Genomic DNA, 24,263 nt, shown 5'->3' on the forward strand with positions numbered 1-24,263 from the left:
ATAATCTCGAGAGGGTTTCTTTTCTGAGAGTCGAATTTGTTGTTCCGTTTTCAAATTTTATATTTCAGTGATTGTGGGCGCGTTTTTACTGATGTAGAATATATGTGTGCGCACAAAATAATCTCGGTTCATCGCAGTCTTCCCACATCATGCCCAGAAGTCCACAGAAAGAAAAAAAACTCTGGTGGAATCTAAATTCAGGTAGTGTACCGGAGGAATATTTTTATTCTGCATTGTTGGATTGGCTATTTAAATTTTACCTCTATCGGTATGTGCGAGTGGTTTTCGAGTTATTTCCATAAAATCGTTCACTTCCACATGTTTACGTTTTATTAAATGTTTATTTATTAGATTTTTTTAACTGTATAAAAGATATATTTCATATTATTATTAAATCTCAGTCCAAACAACTGATAGCTGAAAACAAAATTCGAGGAGTGGAGCTGGAAAAATTGCTCAATATCAAGAAACTTAAATGAAGTAGAAATTAATAGCTTTTAATATTGCTATCGGTCTTTTAAGCATGCCCTTTGACCCTCAATATCAGACATTTAAAAATATACTAAAAATCAATTTAATTCAGATTTTTTGACTTCGTAAAATTCAATTCCCTTTGCAATATCCAACTAGGACACCCATCAAACAAGGAGAATTTAAATTAGGATTGTTATTTGGTTAATTTAAAAGAAAAAACAATAAGAAGCCATAACCTGACTCGAAATCGATCGTGGGGAAAAGTCTTTGACCACCTGTATGAAGGTGGTCACCATTTTAAACGGACATCATGTTTCTAATATGATGGATATTTCATCTAGTTATATATACACAAAATGAAATGGAAAAGGATGTATTTACTTCGATATCATACGCTGGTTGAAAAGTTTAGGATGTATGTATTTTGTTGATGACAATCTTGTACCAAAACTGTTTTAAAATGGTAAAATTTAACTATGGCATGAATTGAAATTCACATCGTAGTTATCTCTCGGATGTCATTGAGTTATACGAATAATTCTTAATCATCTGAGTATAAATAAATGGCAGAATGACAGAAGCCAAAATGACATCGATTATTTCAGAGACAAACACGAAAAAGCCAATGGACTCTTGACAATTCTACAATGACAAATAAGCGACAGTTGGAAAATATCAACACAGAGATTATGGAAGCCGGTAGAATACTATGAAAACCGGGAGCAGCAGAAATTATCTTTACCTTATTATAATTACTACGTTTTAACAGGTTTTTCTGGAATATTTTCTATTCTAGAGTTGACCAGTGACTCATCTCTTACGTGTTTTGTCATCAACGTCATCCATGAAATATTCTGTTATGTTAGTTTTATTTAAGTGACTGGAGACATTCTAATAAATAAAAACAGTAGGAAAACTTAAGGTTAAGTAATAGTTTCGTAATGTGGGCCCCTTGAAAACACTTCGGGTACCCAAAACTACTTCTTTCTGCCGAAAACCTCTACCGATTCTAAATCCACGCTCATAACAACAAGTAGTATACGGGTAGTTAGCCAACTGTAAAAACGGCTTCTCTGCAATACACTTTTGTAATACACAGAAGCCCTACAAGCGTTATGACACTTGTGACCGCAATTGAATCTCACGCTACTAACAGTTAAAAAAAAGTAAAAAAATAAGTAGGTGGGACGATACTTACTTGACAAAATAATCCGCCAACGCATATTCCGTGACAGCCAACATATTCGCAGCCCCTGGACCAATATCAAAAGATTCTACTCTCTAAACACGATGCTTGTGTCTAGCGTTGATTGTCTATTTAATCCGGGCGTGGATAAAACCCATGCGGACATCGCTAGTGTTCTGGCCGGGACATTCCAGACGCTGTCAAAATAGCCACTCGCATTGAGTAGCCCGATGAAGCGAGCCCAACACGCAAAAACACAGACACACACACACAAACAAACGAAGACAAATAAAACCGGTTGGGACAGAAGCGGATGCTCACCAATGGGGAGTTTACACTCTTAATGCCTCCCACTTTCTAAAATCCTCGTGGCTTTCCTCGAGGTGCATGCCGGATTGAAGAGTGTGCCAATCGGGACGCCCGTTTGCTCCCAACGGGTGGCCAGGAGTGAGTGTCTGTGTGTATGTGTGTGTGTACACAACCGTAGTGCACAGAGGCGGTTTCGGTCACGTGAGAGAGCTGTCGTACACCCTCTCTGTTTCGCGTCCGCCTGCCAGCGCGCGCGCTCCGAACTTCGATGGGGGAGTTAGTGTCTTCCGCACTACGGCAGCTGTGATCTTAGACTGCGCGTGCTCTCTCTCTCTGTTGTCTTTTTTTTTTATGTGTGTGCGTGCGTGCGTGCGTGCGTGGCGAGCTCCCAGGAATTAGGTAACTGCACGGGACAAGTTCACCCCGTCCTCATCCCATCTCCCCGCCTAAACGATGTAAAGAGAAACCCACAAGGCCGGAGTGATTGAGAAAATGCAGCCAAGTTGGAGTTGAATTATCCCACCGTTTGAACGTGGTCGTTTAGAAAGCCAAACAGTCGAAGTGGAAATTAATAAAATAAACTAAAGCTAAAAAGGTTAGTGTTCGGCACGTTGCCTTTTTATTTTGAATGCCACGTTAAATACCCTGCTTGAACTTTGTTTCTTTTCTTCCACTTGTCTTTCATTTTTTTTTTTTCCTTTTGATTTTCTTTAAAATTTTGTTTCTAAATTAAAAGAAAAATGTCTTAGACTTAGTCGGTGGACACTGTACGATCGACCAGCTCCCTGTACAAAAAAGCGTGCTCGATTTTTCTGAGAAGACGTCACTCAGTCTCGTGATATCGTGTGTTTCACAGCATGCCTCTGTTGGGTGATGCCGGCCAGAATGAAAACACGATTTACAGTTAGAATCACGCGTGATGAGTTGAGGACATTAACACCGGGCATGCAACAAGAACACCACGAGATTTTGTATTCAATAAAAAAAAATGAACGTGAAAAAAATAACCACTCGTCAACCAATGTCGCCATTTATTGATTACTTCATAAAAGAAAGAAAAATGTCCTCTTCCCAGTAATCAGAAATTAAATATTGAACCATTTATTCTCAGTCAACGTTTCGCATTGATTGATATTTCCTTTTATTCCCTTTTCTGTACATTCATCATTCATTCCTCTAACCACAGGTAGCAACAAACAATATCCAATGCTTCGGAGAAAATAAATAATAATTATTAACGGATTTCTATTGGTCTGATTTCAACGAAATTTCGGAAAGATCAAATACATAGTCTATTGGTTCTATTTGAATGATTTAATTTTCGTTTAATCGCACCTTGGCTGCCCAGTTTATCGAATCACTGGCCATCTTTGCAATGGTAACTTGGTTTTGGTACTCTTAAGTGCTTGGAATCTTCCATTAAAAGAATTGATTTATCTCCTAATTTTATTTCGCAGAATAACGCCAACGGTGATGATATTAATTTATTCGCTGATTATCTTCGTTAATGGCCATTGTAATTAACAAATCACTGCGAAGAGATTTAGAAAAACATTAAATTACCCGCAATTTATTAGAATGGTATGTTTCGCTCCACAGACTCCTTCCAGCTACAATTTAGAGATCCATATTACAGTGACCATCACCCAATGGAATACTTTCCTCCTCGATCGCATGAGATGACGAGTTTGCATCCGTATACTAATTGATTTTGCCTTCTGAAATCTTTACTAACTGCTACAGTAATAAATATGGTTAATCTACTTTTATAACGTAAGATACACTTCTGCGAATATTCCAGTAATTAATCGTCTTGTTCGGGTAATCTTGCAGGCGAAGGATGTGGAAAATGGCAACTGATTATTCGCTTTTCCGTGAAGATTTCTCATTGGAGCTGTGATACAACTCATAAATTACAGTCAGTATTCGGCGTAGCACGATCTGCATAAAAATTATCCATCCATGAAAACCATATTCATTCATGACTGGGATAATTTTGATCCTCAGTAGGCTAAGATAGACAAGCACGATTAACGGCACACTAAGAAATGACCCCTGCAATTAATAATTTCAAGTAAGAAATGACCAATAATAGGTATGCTGCAAATTCATACTGTACTGTAACCATTAACGGATGGAGTGATTCCTGTTTCGTTCATATATGGATTTTCTCCATCCCAATTTCGACAATTTGTGCCTATCACAGATATTCCATGGTGAAAGTGCGCTTCATCCGTCCATAGGATGTTTAATATTGTAGATCTTGCGCAACCTTATCAATCATCCACTGAACGAATCACGACGGTTCTGATAGTCTTGTGGGTCCAATGGATGTGGACGTTTGATTTATAGGAAAACAAGTGAAGGCCTGCCTTTAAGCCTTTAAGTACCTCGCTCCAGAGAATACCGATCACGAGAGATATATGGCGAGCACTGGCTATCTCAACGAATTTGATTGGGCTGTTGTTGTTGCTACTTATCAATTTTTGAATCGCTTCTTGTGACGCTGAGAGATGACCACTTCTAGACTGAGGAAGCTTTCTTCGAAACGTCTTACAATATTTAATACGGTTCTTCTCTAACAAGGATGTTTTCAGACATTTTATTTGATGCGTCCTAAGAGGTGAATTAGAGGAAAATCTTATTCAGTTATGCAGAGTTAGTAAGTATTTTGGACTAAACATGAAATGCTAAAACAAAAGTAATGATGAACAAGTATGCCACAGAAAGGGAAATAATGATAGAAGGAACAGTAATTGAAAAGGTGGATTCATATAATTATCTAGGACAAGTCGTAGCTGTAATAATGATAAATGGCTGGAAGTCAAGAGAAGAATAAATTTCGGATGGATAACATTCAGGAAATACACCGATGAGCCAAAATTTATGACCAGCGAGTCGTTATGCAAATCGAAGTGACTGCAGGTGAACTACAGCGCGTAAGCGGGTCGGGACACGGCATGAAAAACACCTGATACTGAGCTCCGTTAATCAGTATTACTCTTGTTCTTCAGATGGGAAAGGCAGCGGACTTAAGCGAGTTTGACAAAGGCCAAATTGTAATCACCAGACGACTGGCTCAGAGCATATCCGAAACGGCACGGCTGGTGGGATGCTCACGCTCAGCCGTGGTTAGTACCTACCGAAAGCGGTCCGAAGAGGGAAACCAACGAACCGCTAGCGAGGTGTTAGACGACCACGGCTCATCGATGGTCGAAGTGAGCGAAGGCTCTCCCGGATGGTACGTGGCAACAGAAGGGTAACACTGTGGCGCAACTCGCCGGTAATTGGAATGCTGGTGACGGGAGTAATGTGTCAAAACACACAGTACATCGAACCCTGCTGAAAATGGGGCTGCGTAGCCGCAGGCCGCTCCGAGTGCCCATGCTAACCACGGTTCACCGGTGTCAGCGCCTACAATGGGCACGCGAGCATCGAAACCGGACCTTCAGTGATTGGAAGAAGGTCGTCTGGTCTGATGAATCACATTTCCTGTTGCACCAGGTGGACGGCCAGGTACGTGTGCATCGTTTACTGGAGAAGTGATGGCGCCTGGATGCACCGTGGCACGAAAACAAGCCGGTGGCGGCGGTGTCGTGCTTTGGGCCACGTTCTGCTAGGATACCCTGGGTCCAGTCATCCACGTGGCGGACACTAAACGAACACACCTACGCTGCACGTGCTTTCTGGCGCGCTTCCCCTGGATTTAGGACTGCTGTACCTGCACTCAAATGGAGTGGCTGCAAATCATCAGGACTTCACAATCAACCCAGCAAGCAGTCAAAAAAACAGAAAGAGCCTGACTACAGACCTACCTCCTTCAGGAGTGGCAGCAAAGGTGGACAGAGACGACAAAGGGCGAGATCACTCGTAAATTCTTTCCAGAACTGAACAAAACATGCCTAAAGCAACCGGGCTGGTTCTTCCCGAGCTTGCACCTGACCTCGTTACTCACAGGACATGGACCCTTCAACCAGAAATTGTTCGGCTTCGGCCTCATCGATAACCCAAATTGCACGTGCGGGGAGGTCGAAAACTGGAAACACATGCTTTACGACTGCCCACAATACGAAGATCCCAGATGTACCCTCATCATTAAAATCCATTACCTCCCCAAAGGATTGAACATCACTTCATTGACACGGAAGATGAATACCAAGCGCTTTCCCAGTACGCACAGACCTCTTCACAAGGAGAAAGGTGTTAATTGCCATACATAAAGACTGATAGTACAGTATCATAAACAAATCACATAAGACAGAGACAACTCCTGTAAAAGAAAACTGTGGAAGAAAAGAAAATGAACGAAAAAGAAAAGAAAAGGAGAAGGGAGGAAAAAAAAAAGGACGGGGCTTGCCCCATTGAGCGTCCCAACCTGAATTAAGTGGACAGGAACAGAGAGAACAAACCGCAGCCTAGCTGCCAAAGCCTTACGGCAGCCCGAAGAGGGCACCCTAGCCCCCCTTGCACCTTTGAACCCTACTTCTCGGGGGGACGATTCTCTCATCCCTCACCCTCATTTCTACTCTGGTGGGGCATGCCCACTGAAACTTGGGGCTGTCTTCCCTATTGACCCCATACTTCTTTCTCGCCCCCTCCCCCCTCTATCTTCACACTAGCGAAGCCCCCACAGACCTAAACTTAAACACATCCGAAGTATCTTTGCCAACGTTCCGACCTATCAACCCCCACAATTGACGATGGTATGTGTATGCACGTTGTGTGTGTGTATATATGTATTGGTCAGTCTATTATTTTTGTTACTTTGTTTTATTTTCATAGTTTGTTTAGTCTCTCTTGGTGATATTTTGGAACTGGCACCTTACTGGGAGGCGCCGCTAAATTTCTATAATTTAAATTTCAAAATGGAATTATTTTTAATTGAATTTCTAAATTATTCGAGACTGTCGGCTACAATTTGTCTTGTTACCTTTGCTTTCCCCTCCCCGTTGATTTAACCTTTATGTTAATTTAACTGTTATGTTTAAATTTTTCGCTCAACAATTTTGCCATACTACTGGCGTATTTTAATTTTATTCTTAATATCGGTTATTCATTGGGTATCATGTGGAACATCGTGTATCTTGCTCTAATGATATTTTCACAATTATGTCATTATTCAATATACATATATATAAAATACAATATAAGAATATTTTTATAGGTCCTCGCCACTGAAATCTCAGGAAATCATGTGGCAGGACCTGCCAGAGCAAATGCAAACTACTAGGTACTTGGTCTGCTTCCACGGGACGAAAGTGAGGCAACGTCGGACCTCAGCAGAGGTCTGGGGGCAAAATGGCCAGAAGAACAACGGTACATGACACCACACACTTCAAGATCCATATACTTTTAAATCTCTGACTTTTATAGTGATCTGTATCACCACACAAAGTAAACTACGCGGAGATGGGGGAAACCCTTAGTGCCGTTTGACCCTAATTACACTTTACCTAGACATTTCTGACCATGTACACCCTTTCACGTCAACGGTTCTCCCTTCTGTTAGTGGTGACGTCTTTCAGCAGGATAATGCTCCATGCCATGCCGCCCGGATTGTTCGAGACTGGTTCGCGGAACATGAGAAAGACTTCCAGGTATCGCCCTGGCCTCCAAATTCCTCAGAGATCAAATCCCATCGAGAGTCTGTGGTTTGTGTTGGAACAGCAACTTCGATCTGTGGCGTTTCAACCACGGACCTTACAGGAGTTAAAGGATTTGCTGGTTAGGTGTTGGTACCAGATACCACAAGACACGTTTAGAAATTGTGTAGCGTCCATGCCTCGCCGAGAAATACGTGGATTAGGCAGTAAACTCAAGTAAAGGACATTCTTATCAAAACTAAAGAACTGAAATGGACTTGGGCAGGACACATAGCTCGAAGACATGATGACAGATGGACTAAGAAAATAACAGAATGGTAGCCAAGGGGAGCTAAAAGAAAACCTGGAAGACAACGACGAAGATGAATAGATGAAATTCACCATTGCACAGAACAAAAAGAACTGGAAAGTTTCTGGAGAGACCTTCATCCTGCAGTGGATTGAAAATGACTGACGATAATAATAAGATTCTTTATTAACATAAATTTTATACAATAGTGATTCCTTCAGAGAAAGCCAGAGGAATCTTACAATTTGTTGTTTATGTGATTTTGTTTTATAAAAAAAAAAAATAAATAAATAAATAATAATAATTAATAGATCAAAGCAAAGATGATAATCAAAATGTAAAAATGAAGTAGTAATTACAGCGAAAAAGGACTATAAGTTGAGCAGAACATGAAATGACATCGGCTAACTAAGATCGGAACTTACATAAATGTCCTTTACAAACAGCAAGATGGGACAAGATGACATCGCGATATGCCTTGTCTATAGTCCACAGGTCGATGTTGAACGAGTTGAGTGTACAGAGTCACATTTGGGAAGTGTCTCTTGAAATTCTGTAACCGCTGGAGCCTTGAGCACAAGGAGGGGGTACTACGGAGATGTCTGCCTGGCAAACACCAACCAACCGTGTTCCAGATGTTGATGTGATCCTGCTTAGCTGAGCACAGATGAAGGAATGACTTTATTTTTAGCACATGTGCTCTGTGGACTATGGGCGTATATTGCCGGTTGCAGCAGAGAGTAGATTTAGATGTTGTGTGGTTCTGGTGCGACCACAAGTTGGCCCACTTCGAATTCGAGGCCCCATAGTTTCCTGAGGCTGGTGGGTGGTGCCGCCGACCAAACTTCCACGGCATAGGAGAGTACACTACAGAAGTAAGTTGCGAGGTACTTCTTGGTTATTTGCTTATTGTGCGTTTTGCACAGATCAATTTTCATTCCCCAGAAAGCTCTCAGGGCTTTGGAATACTGAGCTTGGATTTGTTTTTTATAGGTGAGGTTGGCATCAAGGATTACTCCTAGGAATTTGACACTGTCTGTGGGAGTCAGGACATTTCCTGCCAATTTTGGAAGTAGAGAAGATGCAGTAGAAGTTATCCGACTTGGAGTAAAGATGATAAAGAGCTGCAATGCACTAAATCTCTTAGCCCCTTGGTAAATTCTCAAATCCGTTAATATTCCAAACGATGATTACAGTGGGAAAAAACCGCTTCCAATACGATCTATTAATTTTTAAAAGTGGGAAAGGACTTTATAATCACCCTGGACAATATTTCCATTCATCTATTTAGAAGATTTCAACAAGTATATATGAAATGGGTGCAACATTATCAGATAAAATCGTCCAGCTCCCGTTAACTGAGCACTAAGAAATGTCCAACAAAACTAAATGCAGGTGATTCTCATTAGCATGATGCTCATAAAACTATCGAAGTGAAAAGAAAACCACAGACGGAATCTCCCTTAAGATGGGCGAAAAGTAGGACTCAAAAACAGAAGATAGTGAAGAGAAACCCCAAAGCAAAAACTCCAAAAAGACTTCATATCCTTTATAGGTCATTAAATACGATGTTACTCTTGAAATGAAATTCATTAGACAGCAGTTATTTACTGGAAGTCATGTGGGCTGTGAGCCCTCATCTCTTTCAATTGTCAAAATACTTAGAGGTCAACTGGGGTCTACGTATTTTTTAATTTATGACGCATGGACTTAAAACATCAAGACCAAGTGTTTGAAGTGAATTTTCAATTCAATTCAATTGAATAGTATCTAGAAATACATTTCTTTCTATAAGCAGCGGCCTCTACCCGTTCTTACGAAAAAGACCTCTCAATCGAGCCAATTTTGGACGCACAAGATGAATACAAAAAATCTTTACCATTAGGAGAGCTGTGAAGAAAAGAAAGGGCTCTTTAGCAAAATTATCTTTATTTTCAGCGACGATCATGGACAATCGCAAAGAATTCGTATCACGCTTGCCATTCTCTAATTGGACACGTGACTCGCCTACAAGAATCCCCTTTTAATACAAGCGGGTTGTTAGCCAAAAGCGAAGTCTACCTCGTGCACTCAAGTACGCAGATTGATAATTATAATTAAACCTGTAATTCGAGCTTACTCATTTAACATCTTTCTGCCTTTCCCTAACTATTAGTCACTTATCATCACGCGTCCGCCCTAAACACAAATGGAACCCAACCCTATTATACGCTGCCAAAAGTTTCCTGGCATTATACATCGGCAGAAATAATAGCATGGTAGACGTTATAATGTAATTAAATGGGCCGTTACGTTATTTATTGCAGAAAGTTGAGTTCGTGTCTGTTTTGCGAGATGGCAATGAAAATAAAACCTTTAAAATTAAATTAATCGAATAATAAGCTGTCAGATGAAACTGTGGGCAAAAATCCATTATAAAATCAATTCTTCTTTGACTCCTTTCTCAAGGATACGTGAATAACCGGAAAAAAGACGTGTATACAATTATTACTGAATAGCCATCGACAGAGAAAAAGATATCCATTGAGATTTATGAAATCTTCCCTCAATACCTCCAACTAAAATTGGAGAATGTCCCCGCAGACTTCTATAATTATTTAATGAGTTGGATGATCACGAACCATTGTGTTTATAAGGTTTATCTCATCAGTGAAAAGTCTGGGAAGTAAATATTGTTATGGACCAATTTATCATCCACAATTGATCTATTCATCTCTCACTGTTAGATCTCCTTATGTACAAGTATTTCCATTATAAGTTTTGTGGAGAGGTAATTTGATAATTGGTATTGTTTCTAGTATTATAGATGATTTGCTTTGGTTTGGTTTTTATGGCTCATGGGTGACGAAGGCCATGGTGTGCCAAGTCCAGTATTACAGATGGAAGTGTCAGAATTTCCCTAATGTTCAAATATTTTTAATTTCAATAGAAGCATAGCTGAAGCCTGTAATAATGCATTAATTATTTATTACAATAACTAATAACTTAAATATATTGAGAATACAGTAATTATATTTTATTTCATCCACTTAGTGATGCAACTATTTGGAGGGAAGTTGCTGAAAAGAGTTGAAACATACCAAAGAAAGGTAAGAAGCCATTTCCTAGAAGAAGCAAAGACTGTAGGCTAAGTACTTATCGATCACAAGTTCCGTGGTTTGATTATTGATCCCTTCGACAGCAAACTTCTTCAGACCCACATCCGACACTCCTCTATCCAAAAATGACCATCTTAATGCCTTATTAAGAGCACAAGAACCCATCTCACCGTAAGAATAAGAGTAGAATCTGTAGCAAGATGAAATAATCGATTTTTTCCTTTGAAATGTTTCTGACATCATTTTTTGCTACTTTGAAATTCAAATGTTGCTCGACATCTGGTTAATTCCATTATTTAGAAAAGATTCTGCCGGTGAGTTGTCAAAATATATTAAACTTTCCATGTATTATGCATGTCTTGCTTGAAATGAGCTCACATCTGCTTGTTGAAAAGGTAGACTGTCAGCAAATAGCACTGTATTCGCTGTTTCTTACCTCGAAATATACTTCTATATATCCAAGAGTCTTTTTATTTTACTCAAGGAGAACATCGTCGAATATCTAATTTAACAGCTGTTGAGAATTGAATTATCAGCTTTTCTAAGAGTATATAATTACTTGTAAGATTTTCAACGTACAAAATGAATTTTAATACACTGATATCCAAGAAAATTCTGGGTTAGGTGAACGAAGTTTTGAGAATGGTTACAAATGTCTTGTCTGTGTCCCTCCCTTTTCTCTTTCAACGGAAAAGTTTAGGTAGAGTTTTGTCATATGTGTTTTCCCCTAAGAGTTCAAATGTCTTCGAAACTGGATAGCCTAATTATGAAAGAAGGTGGTGGATTCTTCACTTCGATAAGATCAGCCACGGTTGTTTTCCCAAGGACGGCTTACTGCATCGACCATGCTTTTCAACTTTATCATCCCATAAAACAGAAATCATTTTTATGGAGGGGGCCCATGAAAGATTAAAATACCACATAAAAAGCCACTGAGTCATCCTCATATATAGCCTTAAAAGCAATCTCCAACAACGTATATCAATGGTGGTAGTCAATTTGTGAAAAGGCCTCTCGTGTAATATTACTTCTAACTGGGGTTCCGATTACTAGACCCAAATCCACGTGCTGCCTCACACAAAAACTGTTTATATCGTAATCATATGGAATAAAAGAACTTTCAACTCCCTTTTACAATATGTTTATGAGCTACAGAACGAATTACAGTTACTCCCACTTGGGGAAATCTTAAAGGCTTCCGAATTGTGAGCAAGATAACTGAGTACACCATAAAGACAAACAATTTTAAGTGAAAGATAACACTAAATGTAACTAAGTCCAAAACTAATATAATCAAACAATAATTGTAATTGTGAGAAAACGTTCCTTACTACAGATAAAATCATTTTCTGGAGATTTATTTGCTTAATTAGGTGATTATACTTTCAATGAGGTTACAGAGAGATGGATGGATGGATGGATGGATGGATGGATGGATGGATGGATGGATGAATGCTCCTAGTCAGCATGTACGTAAATAATAAATCAAATTTAAATTTTAGATGGAAATTGGAATTTATTAAATAAGATCACCTATAAGATGGATGGATAAAATCAAAAATTACAATTGTACGATAAAAAAAAGACACTGCGCCTTTTGTCACATCTGGATGAGTATCTCGAAAAGGAGGCTGCAAGAAAAAAAAAAAGAAATTCATCTCATACACACAAAAAAGGTAGAGAATTGTCGATAGTAAGAAAGAAATAAGACATCGCAATTCTAGTTTGTGCCATCTTAAAGAAATCGATGCTCTTTCGCGTAACCTGATAGATAAGGATTACTGGAGGCAGTGAAACAGACGTGGTCACATACCAACATGACCCGAAAAAGAAAAGACGTGCAGTTTTAAGCTATGAGCTTCAGGTAATGACCATTGATGGTTAAGACTGAAAAATTGCCCTTTTTATGTTTCAAGTTTGACGTGTAGTGAATCAACCCCTCGTAAATGACACAGGGTGTTCGTTATCTGCGTTCATGGGACACGGAAAAATGAATGAGTTATCAAGGTCTTCAAGATAGACACACGTACATAGCACCCTTCGGCGGCAGACATTTTTTAAGTGATTGCCACTGATAAGATATTGAATTGCCAGTTTTCATTTTGACTAATGACGACAACTTCGATTTTAAATTAATGAGCAAATATAGAGCGGTGTTCATTCGCCATTGCCGTGCAACCTATTGATCTCTCCATTGAGTAGTGATGTGACGAAGCATTTATGATTTTATGGAACCAACATAATTGCAATTCATGAAAATTAACTACTATCTCAATTAGCCATTGCTCAGCAATAAAACTTACTGTCACTTGCAGTACTCGTTGCTTCTGGAGGGATTCTTCTGTCTGCACGAACAGATATATGATTGGTACGTGGAATGAGTGAGCCGAGGTTATTACCATTATGGTGATTTCGAAGATGATTTTGTTTGAAAATGGACAATAATGGAACCATTGCGTTGGACGGACAGATTGACTTGTCTCTTAAGCTTTTATAATCGAATTTCACCACAAGGCATTACGCCTTAAATTCCACAAACCTAACAAATAATTTAAATTAAAAAGGAATGTTAAGAGCTTCTCTCAAAGATAGCGGTTTCTATTTTAGATATCTTTTCTCGGTAACTTAGGCACTTCTAATGAGATTGAGATAAGCAAACCTGTCACTTTTCAGTAAAACAATGGGATTTCGATCATCATCCATGATTTCACTGCAGCCTTCCTTTCTTCATCCCTTAAAGATTCTCCAAACAGATCCTCTTTCAGGAGACCGAGCAGATGAGTGTTTGAAAGATCTGTACTATATAGTTGACGTTTCAGTGCCTTCTCCTTGTAACAATACCTTTCTGGGAATGGATGCAACCTAATATCAGCAATTCGCCTCACATACTCCTCCTTATAATCACCTTTAGCTATTCCAGCGTATCGAAAAAGCGAAATTCATAGTGTATCCCTTGGGCAAGAAAATAACGAGCAGAAGACTGAAGAACCAACGCATTTCCCATAATTTGTCTGATAGAACAGTCTCTTGAATTTTCTACAAGCTGGAGATTAAAGATATCATTAACCAGTGCGTGGATTTTCACCCTTCTAACTACAAGAATAAAGCTTTCCACTTCTAGGTGTTTGGGAGCCTGTTTCTTGTTTTATTTTGTCTTTAAATTTCCTCTATTCTATGATCGATTTTCTGGATTCAAAATCAGCTTCTGGGGGCTGAAACCATGCAAATCCAACCCGAAAAACTCGTCAATTGTGTGAAAAGAAACCAATAAGTCTCTTGTCTTGACAGAATTCGAACCCAGGCCTTCTCCACACGATGTGTAACAAGTGCGTTCTTAACAGATGAGCTATCATCGAGGGTGCCTCACTTCCAGAATTTGCGCCATCATCAACATTTTTTCTGTTTGAGAGATATGAAATTCTCGCACCCAAAATATTCATATTCTCAGATATTAACGCTCAAACCATATACTACCATAACATCAAATCGGGTTTAATATCAGATGGAAATCCCTTTTCCGTTTAGCAAGTGAATTCGGGAACTAACTATGCTACTCTTGTTTTGCAACAGCCTTCGTGCAAAGAGTATGATAAGGATCTAGTACAAGGATTGGCACTCAGTTAGGGGCTACATCTACTATGCCATCACAGAAAATATGGCAAAATCAATAAAGAATCAAAATTTCCAAAATGTGGACTTACACGGTACATCAAATTGTCCACTACCAGTATCTTGTTTCAGTGTTAGATTGAGTGAGAAAAGATTGCGAGCTTAATTAAACTATCTAAATTCACCAATCTAAATATTGAAAAGTGGCAATTTTTTTGGAGATGTACACAGTAAATAATTAATAGAAAGCCATGTGTTCTAATAATAAACTCGAACAGGGTGCATGCTCACACCAAGGGCTCATTTTCTAAAATTTACCAAACTAATATGCAATATTTCTATAAGCAGTCATGAAACAACGTTTTTAATAGTGAATTCCATCTCTGTTGATCGATCTGTTGTTGAAATACAACACAGAAGACTGCCAAGAAAGCTCCCTTCACAAGTTTCGAACTATCTATGGCTGGATTTGAGCTAAATAACTCCGCGTACCAGCTGAATGGGGAAAAAAAAGATGTTTAAAGAAAACAGACGTCTTTATCGATCGATTGAACTGATATCCAACTATCAACCCAAAGTCCATTCGTACGTAGTGAAAGTGGAGATCAAATGCAGGAAAAGAACTACCGACTGTAGCTGAAGTAAATGAGCGACATTATCGGTTTGTTCGACACCTACTACCAAGGCCACACATTCTAGAACGGTGGCAAATGCACGTACGGGATTCATTCATTCCGCCAACTCGATCTATTCCCCTTCCAAACCCATCTTCTCTATCTCTTTGAGCGAAATGTCAATAATAATGCTTCGTCTACTGTTGTGACGGACGAATTACTTGATGAAATCGCCAACCCAGACCTTCCCATCATCCATTTGGAGAGAGAGAGCACACTTCAAAGAAGAAGGATGTAAGATCGATAAAGAAAGGGATAGACGACTAAAGAGACAGAGAAAAGGAAACGACAGTTGTTTTTGTTGAGGGGAAATCGCTGAAGCAACATAAATTACGACGTGATCAGCCGGCGAAAAAATACACCGAGTATACAATTACGGGATTTTCGTTAACCCCAGCACAAAGAGGTAAACACCTGCAACTGAAAACAGTTCCACTCCTTTGATTCATCAGAGAGTATTAACTGTGAACGGCGTCTCTGAAGAGAACGAGATAAGTGAAGATCCTCCCGTCATTGTGCGCGCGTGCTCCCCCTGCAACAGCTCTTCTATTCTGTTGCAAAGAGAGCGCCAGATAATACGGGTGAGAGGGCTTAATTTTGTGCTGCTCTTCCTTCTCACCTGGTTGGCAAGTAAGAAGAATATTTCTAGCCGTAATACAGATGGCAGAGTTGCTATTGGTTGCTGTGGGATTCCTGGCAACAGCCTAGGAGGACCCAAAAGTAGATGGAGATGGTAAATAAGCGGATAGTTAGTCTAGCGATTGTCCTTGGAATAGATGTTTAAAGGCCATAATTTATCCACATTAATTCTCACCTATTATCCTTTGTTAGTGCACATTAATTCTCAATTATTATAACTCCTTATTAACTTATGTCAACTCTTATAATAATCTTATATAATATTCTTATATAAGATTCTTTAATCTTCACATAATAACCAAAGTTCCTTTTGATCAAATCGGCTATAATCCGGTTAATTACCACAATCATAACGTAGAAATAAATGAAAGGGATGGGGAATAATTATATTTTATTATTCCACAAAATAGTAAAGCCAAATCTTCAAGGGAAGGTATTTATCTAATCGGAAAGGCATTTAGACAGATTTAATAATAATAAATAAATAAAATAAACACTTTCCATAGTACCTGTCCATCCACTAACATTTTTTGCAGTTCATCCTTGAATTTACTCAAATAATCCACGTGAAACAAACTTTCAACAAGGCTGGCTGAAGGCAACCATCCTTCCTCAATTTGAATTTATGTCTCTTCATGTGTGTAGTCTGAGCAAGAGGACGAATACCATCAACTGAGCTTGTTCAATCAATTCAAGACCTTAAACAACACCTCAATCAGATCACCTCGCAGGTGCCTAGTCTCTAGATTTCCAGAAGTGAAGCCTTTCTTGGTAAGAGCACCATTTTGTTCTCCTCACCAATCTTGTTCGCCTCTTCTATACCCGTTTCAATGGATCCACATCCTTCCAGAATTTCATTACAATCGGACCAATAGAAGTCCAAAATTATGAAAACTGAAGCCCTGCATATTATGTTTGTTACCATGCTCTAGTTGGAGGAATAAATGTGTAATATGGTGGATGCGCAGAAATGAAATGTCCTTGGTTAAAGCATAAGTCGTTGCTGTCCTTTTGCCATAATCTTGAATTATTATTTACTAACGCGTCTGAAATATAACGCACGATGTACATCAACAAACTCGTTTAAAGGGCATTCCCGATAAAAGTTCCTCGAGTTAGAAACAAGGTCAAGTATGCTTTCGATTGAGTTCTAATAATGTGTCCAGGTAATATACGTAATTCAAACTGTACACTAATTAAGTAAACTTCTGCCAAGAGGATTAGCAGTAAGTTAAGCTTATCAGGAAACTGCCAAGTATAATGTCCTTCAATTTATTCTCTTTATCTTGCTGATGCAGCTGTAGTTTGAGTAATTAATTAAAGATTACCCTATGACCCTCTTGTACGACCTCACTTGGCAGCGTTCATCTGAAGAATAAATCTTTCTTTCCATTAAGCTACGTAAAGTCCAATGATGGTTGCCATCGCGCTATAAGTCTTGCCAGTAAGATGCATGAGATACATGCAAAGTATGTGTGAAAAACTACGCGGAAAAGGATTACGCATCAAAAGATGTTCTAAAGATTTTTGAATCTTTCTCATGTTGAGGTACATATACAATGATAGATTTGGACATGTAAAGAGAATGAACTTGGACAGACTACCAAGAAGATTGTTTGACATTAAAATGGGCAAGAAGATGCCGAGAGGAAAACCCAGGAAGATGTGGAGATCAGATCAGAGAAGATGTAGAAACAAAGAGAATTGAGTGGGAGAGAATGATAGAAGACCATATCTAGGAAGACAGAAAAAGATGAAAGGCTTTCACTCACCTGACCCAACCTTAGATTGGAACAATGATGAAGATGATGATTGTAATTAAATCTAGCTAATAGCCAGATGGGTTTTTCTGGAAAAAGTATTAGAAGAAAATTTGTGATTCACTCACTTTAACAAGAACTAAATTCTGAAGGCGAAAAGATCAAACTTGCCATCAATGATCCATCACCAAGTCACTAGACATACACAACTTGGCTCATTACTTTTTCTTCATCCTGCAAACCCAGCTGGGAACCGAGTCTTTGATCCAACTACGCATTCTATTATTCTCAGTGCTGAATCGGTCCTCTCTTTCTAGTGAAGTTTCCTCCCTGATATAAAGGATTTCATTATTAAGAAAAATGCCAACATGAAAAATGGATCTCTTTATGTCAAGGTACTGTTAAAAGAACAGCGTTCTGATGTCACCTGTCAATCGATAATAACAAGTGGCATTTATCGAATTCTGGTCTATTTCAAAGTTGGTAAATCTGCTTGGTTGGAACACGCAAACAAGTTGCCCAATGAACTGGGCGGTGAAATCTAAACTAATGTATTTTAACGGCATGATGTTATCGAACTAACTTTTTTTTCATTCCTCTTTCCATGTACGGAAATTAATCCATTAGAAATAACAAAGCCCGCACTTCCAACTTGCGCCATTAATTTAATAATGTTGCTCGACAGACACGTCAGCTCTTACCCAACCACGCGCTATAAACAAATTCTTTTATTTTATCCCTCTCTCTCAGCAATTTCTGGTTCCCTCTAACTTGTGGCCACTGCTGGATTATAAATGGTAAATTGTAATTTATCGCGAAGGAGTATCCCATTATGTTGAAACAGATCAGGAACGAAGACAATAGTCCATGATGAATATCTGAATCTGTAATGCGAAAGAGAACAATAATTGAGGCCATTTTAGGTGTGGTTAATTTCTTCGCGTGTTTTGAACTACGAGATGGGGCTAATCCTAACGCCCAATGTTAAACAAAATAATAGATTGTAGCGATACTCGACCGAGAATTCTATTCAGATGAATTCGATACCCTTTATTATATTTACAATACGTAGAGTGGACCCAGACGTTGAAAGAGTGAAGGAGCTTCCGAAATTTTCCAACAGTTAGAGCTGCGTAATATGAGAATACATTTTCTCCTCTTAAGATGCTTAAAGAAATTGTTCCTAACAGTCCTCCCTTTATGGTATTGCACGTCGCTTCAGGCAGTGTCTGGGATTGTAAAGCGAAGTAGAAAACTAACAGTGTTAACCCCTCAGGTCCAGTGAAGATTGGCGGAAAGACTGATCGACTCCCCATGGAAATCTGCGCGAACTTTTATTAAATCAGTTAAGTCGTCGGGTCGCATTCCATTTCAGAGAATGGTACGAAAAAGCGAACTGAAAAGACTTCAACGCCAACGTTTCGAAAGTATTCGCCAAGCTTAAACAAAAAACCTAAGCACGTTCCCATCTCTTTATCTGTCTTCCAGTAACTCATTGTGTGACGCTGATCGGAGAGTTCTTCATCCTTTAACTCTTTAACCAATGCTGGCACACCTCAAGGTTCTATTCTTTCACCTACTCTTTTCCACCCTTGTATATTTGACTTTTATTTTTATTTAAAGCTTTTAGGATAATCGAAAACACCAATATTCGAGAGCCATTAATTCATTCCCATGGTAAATCATTAATAATGGGTTTACCACTTGTCATTCAGGATGTAAGAGCTACTGGAAGGAGTACAGAGAATGGTGACGACATTGATGAGTGGAATAAAAGGATCTCTTTCCAAGAAAGACTTCAGTTCTACAAATTGCAGCGTGTGGAGACTAGACACCTGCGAGGTGATCTGATTGAGCTGTTTAAGGCTTTGAATGGATTGACCAAGTTAAGCGCTGATGGGAATGTTGATAGGGATTAGTCAGGTCGACTGTGGTCATGCGACAGACCTTGACGTTAATATATAAAGCTATATTCATTCCGATTGTCACCTATGGCGCAGCTGCTTGTTGCACCAAGGTTACTCTTGCACGAAAACGATCTAAGCTGGACTGAATTCAAAGAAAAATACTACGCAGTCATCAGGGGTGTGCCGGACAGTTAGCACCCCAGCGCTTCGGGTTCTTGCGGGGTCACCTCCCTCTGCATTTAAAAGTCGTCCAACGTCTGAAGTAGCGCATTTTGGGATCATACAAATAAAGGACTCATCACTAAGAAATTTATCTTTAGAATTGGGTTCACGATTCCAAAGCCTCCTTCCTGAAACTCGCCAGACTTGCAAGCAACCTTTCTCTTAACGGAATATGGAACTTTCAACTTTAAGCTAACAACGCTAGGAATTGAAAATTAACATCGGCCTTGGATTTAGTGCTATTGGTGAACTTCAGTGTGATCTCTCTGGTGAACTCCTCCTTAATGATGTCGTCTTCTTTGGTAATGTGTTTGGGGCCCTGCGGAGGTCTGGGAGCCTGAGCATAGTATTTGTCCCTGGCTGCACGTTAAGTGTTCAGCAATAATTGGCATTAAATTTCGCATCCCGTGCCTTTAATTTCTCAGTTTCTAGAATAAGTTCCAGCAGCTTCTTCTCCTTCCCAAATACGACACGATTTTTATCATAACACTTGATCCTAGGATTTAAGAAATCTCGGCGACTAAGGCCATATTGCTCAGGGTATATTGCGTGTATTCTGAGGTCGATTTTCTGTTTGCTGGACGAAAAACACAAGTGTCCGGGAGAAAAAGCCATGTTACCATCGCCTGAAACCGACTAAGTGAGCCACGTTGTGAAAGAGGCCCATAAAAATTCCTCCGGCCATCGACGGGGCTCGAACTCAAGTCTTTTCCACTAGATGTAGGGAGGACGGAGATTCTACTAACTGTGCTACCCACAACGGTTTTTTGAGAGGAAAAGTGGATAAAAGCTGGGAAGAAATGGTGAGATAGTTTAAGAAATCTTTATTGCAATAACAATAATACAATTCGATAGATTGCAATGTTGCCCTTCACGGTCATCAGGCCAGGGGTTAACAGTAATAACACCATAAAAATAGAGAGCATTTATATATAAAACATAGGAAATGCATATGTGGAAGTACAACTCAAAACTTCAGGTATCATACAGTTATTTACAATACAATATATAAAGAAGATATTGGCGGAAAAAAAATAATTTTATATACAATCGTAATATAAACAGGCAACGTTCTTTGCACTGAACAGAAGTAGTTAGTCCATCATTACTAACTGTCATACTGAAGAGTTAGTATGCCGTCTTCACATCAGGTGGTACTGATGGCTTTCAGCATTAAGACGAGCTTCGAGGAGAAGGATCAGGGATAGGGAAGTACAATTCAAGGATGCGACGTCTGTATTCCCTGTCAGAAACGAACTTATTAAGGTCAGCATCCAAGGACTGGTCACACGAAAGTAGCTGAAAAGGCAGGAACCTATCGGAGAGGTGGAGACGGCTGAGATGTGGGCATAGAGTTGGAGTCGCTCTGAGGGAAGACTGAGGGACTCTCCATGAGCACAGGTCCCAGAATGATAGTGCCAAAATCTCGCCAACCATCATTTTGATAGTCTTGGTAAGATGTTTCACCCTAATCAGGGTGGGGAGCCTGTGAATTTGAATCAAGCTGACCATTTTAGTTGTCCTTAGCTGTGGAAGAAGTTTATGTTTGTTTATGGCCCATTTTAAGAGCCAAAACTCAGCCGAAAAAGTGGCCTGATTGTGCTAGTGGCAGATGATGCCCATACCTCTGCAGCATATAAAACCGGAGAGTATACAGTGGTTTTCATGTATTTTCTAGTAGTCGTGACTTCATTGGTATAATGTAGATGCTGTTTGGCAATCCATCGGAGTCGAGCTGCCAAGGTGAGGAGCTTGTCTATGTGGTACCTGAAGCAGAGTTTAGGATCAAACACAACCCCGAGATCAGTATACTTATTGACAATGGGAATAGGAAAATTACACAGAATTGGCTGAAATAAGAAGGCGTTTTCTTTAAAGAGAATATCATAAATTCAGATTTTTCTGGGTTTATTTTTAATCGAACTGGTTGAGGTAGTTTTCAATTTCCGTCAGTGTATTATTAATTGATCCTGTTATCACGAGAAGATCATCGTATATAGAAATCAGTGTGAGGAGCTTTATATCATCTGCATAACATAAGATATCATACCTGGACTCAACATGTGGAGAGATAAGTGCTGTGAACAAGAGCCCAGATAAGACACCACCCTGTGGCACGCCTGAAGAGATACTTCGCTCGTATATGTGCCCATGGACAGTAAGCTGGATTATTCTGTTTTTAAGGAGTGACGTGAGGAACTGTAGAGTGTCTCCCTTGATCTGATAGTGGTCTGAAAGTAGCTTCAGCATTGGAGGAACATTTATAGAGTCGAAAGCTGCTTCAAGGTCTACATAGGTTTGAATCGCAAGCCCTGCTTGGGATTCAAACGCAGAGAGGATAAAGTTGGTGGTGGCTAAGAGGTTAGTCACAGTGAATCTATGAGGAAGGGAGTAATGAATTTGAGGAGGCTGATGTGGAAGAAGTTGATAATGAATTGGAGGATTCCGTCCGCACCTGCCGTAGCAGAAGCTGATGTAGAATTAATGGCTGCAATAAGCTGTCCCCTGGAGATTGATACTGCCGACAGAGTGATTCTAGTTGTTGGTGTATGCAGATCAGGACATTGTTCCGTGTTCGACGCAAATCTAGATATGAAGTCAAGCCACTGGTCAGGTTCAAGATTTAGGGGGAAATCAGAAGGCCGCTCAGAGTAGGGGCATTTTCCGCTACGAAGGGTTCTATCCATATAATGCTTATTTGCTTTTGATTTCTGCTTATTAAATGTTGCGCGAGTTCTGGAGTAGGCTATCCTGTCTTGGATACTGTGCGACTGCTTCCACATTGTGTAGATGCTTCTTTAACTTGAAGCTCATGTTAAGATGGGGAGTCCACCATGCTCTGGACCAAGGCATGATGGAAATTCTCTTTGATGCTGCAAATGTCGCAATAGTCTTAAGCTAGCTAGTAAGAAAATTCACTGCAATTTCTAGATCACAATTTTCTAAGACTATCCATGGGATGACAGAGGCAGCCTCAACACATTTAGAAATACTCAAAAACCTGGGACTTACTATTACTTTGGTATTAGTCGAATTTACAAAATTGAAGTTTGGAGCAGGTATGTGTAAAAGAACACCAATTGGCTTGTGGTCCGAATTGAAATAAGTCGCTGGCAGGTAATCAGGTGTGCAAGGAAAAGAAGCCAGGATGAGATCTAATTGGTTGTTACCTCTTGTCGGGAGATCGTTGATCATTTGTAACCCTGTACAAGATAAGTTTGATAGGAGCGTTTGCTGAAGGTTAGCTAGCTGAGGAGGAAGAATAAAATCTCCACATACGAAGTGCAAGGCTGAAGGATGAAGCTGGTTGATGATCCAGTTAGATATTTCATGGATGGCTTCATAAGAAAGTGCTGGGGGTATATATATAACAACTACATCTATGAGGACCCTATGGTAGCTGAGAGTAACAGCAAGCGCTTCGTACGCTGATGTTTGGCTAGAGACTTGATGAATAATGGACTTGATAGATGGAAACAAAGGTATAATGCGAGTAGGAGTAATCTACAGACCATGTGATTGTGAAGATTATGACGAAAACCTCTACATGCAAATGAAATAGGCAAGTAAGCGTCAATGTTTTATTATGGGTGATTTCAATTTGCCTCTAATTGATTGGAGTAAATGGGAAGGGAACTTGATATGGGGAACAATTTTTAAATCAACTAGACGACTTATTTGTATCAACATGTCAGGGAAAATACTAGAGAAAAGAATATCCTAGACCTCATCATCACACATGAATCAGATGACATAACAGGGCTGACAGTAGAGGAACCAGTAGCAGGAAGTGATCACGGAGTTCTACGGTGGATGATGACGAGAGAGGTAGCAGAAATAAAAGGCAAAGGAATGGGTTTTAATTTCAGAAAAGGAAATTACGATGCCTTAAGGTACTACATGGCCTCTATTAACTGGGTAGATATCGCGCAGAGAATGAATACAATTGAACTGTGGTACGCTTTTAAAACATTAATCACAGATGCCTTGAATGTGTATATACCATTAAAAAAAAATACTCCTCGAGAAGGGTTCCAAGTTGGATGAATAGTGAAGTTGCCGCATTACTTGAGCAGAAAAAGGTGGCATGGAAAAGTTACAGAGCAATAAAAAGTACTGAAGCCTATAACAGCTAAAAGGTGATGTGTAATAGAGCCACAGAAAAGGATCGACAGGCAAAGGCAGTTTATGAGAAATCACTAGCAAACAGAGCAAAGAGGGGAGGGGGGGAATAAAGAATTCTTCACATATATAAATGTCAAGAAGAGGAGGACAAACCAGATCGGACCTTTACGTAAGGGAAAGGGGATAGTAATAAATACACCAGCTGCCGTTGCAGATGAACTCAACAGTTATTTTGCATCGATATTTACAAATGGTTGGTTGGTTGTTTTTGGAGCATTAGCAACTAAGGCCATATTGCTCCGGGATATGTGGTGGTCATTCCCTGACCTTTCCGTATCCTCCATATTTGGTGGTGATGGGTTCGAACC

General features: G+C 39.6%; 1 long non-coding RNA gene across 3 annotated transcripts in view; it reads right to left on the reverse strand.

The window, feature by feature from the left end:
* Positions 1 to 24,263, reverse strand: part of LOC150077263 (uncharacterized) — a 218,924-nt gene that overhangs the window by 106,476 nt on the left and 88,185 nt on the right. Inside the window, exon 1 of one of the 3 annotated variants that reach the window (XR_016547678.1) lies at positions 1,673 to 2,040. The exons of the other annotated variants lie outside the window; for them this stretch is intronic. This is a non-coding gene — a long non-coding RNA (uncharacterized LOC150077263). Of the gene's footprint in view, positions 1 to 1,672; positions 2,041 to 24,263 lie in introns of those variants that run through there. 3 annotated transcript variants of the gene reach the window in all.

Source organism: Mastigoproctus giganteus, chromosome 12, assembly GCF_048544385.1.
Source record: "Mastigoproctus giganteus isolate SK-2022 chromosome 12, ASM4854438v1, whole genome shotgun sequence".
Taxonomy (NCBI): Eukaryota; Metazoa; Arthropoda; class Arachnida; order Uropygi; family Thelyphonidae; genus Mastigoproctus; species Mastigoproctus giganteus.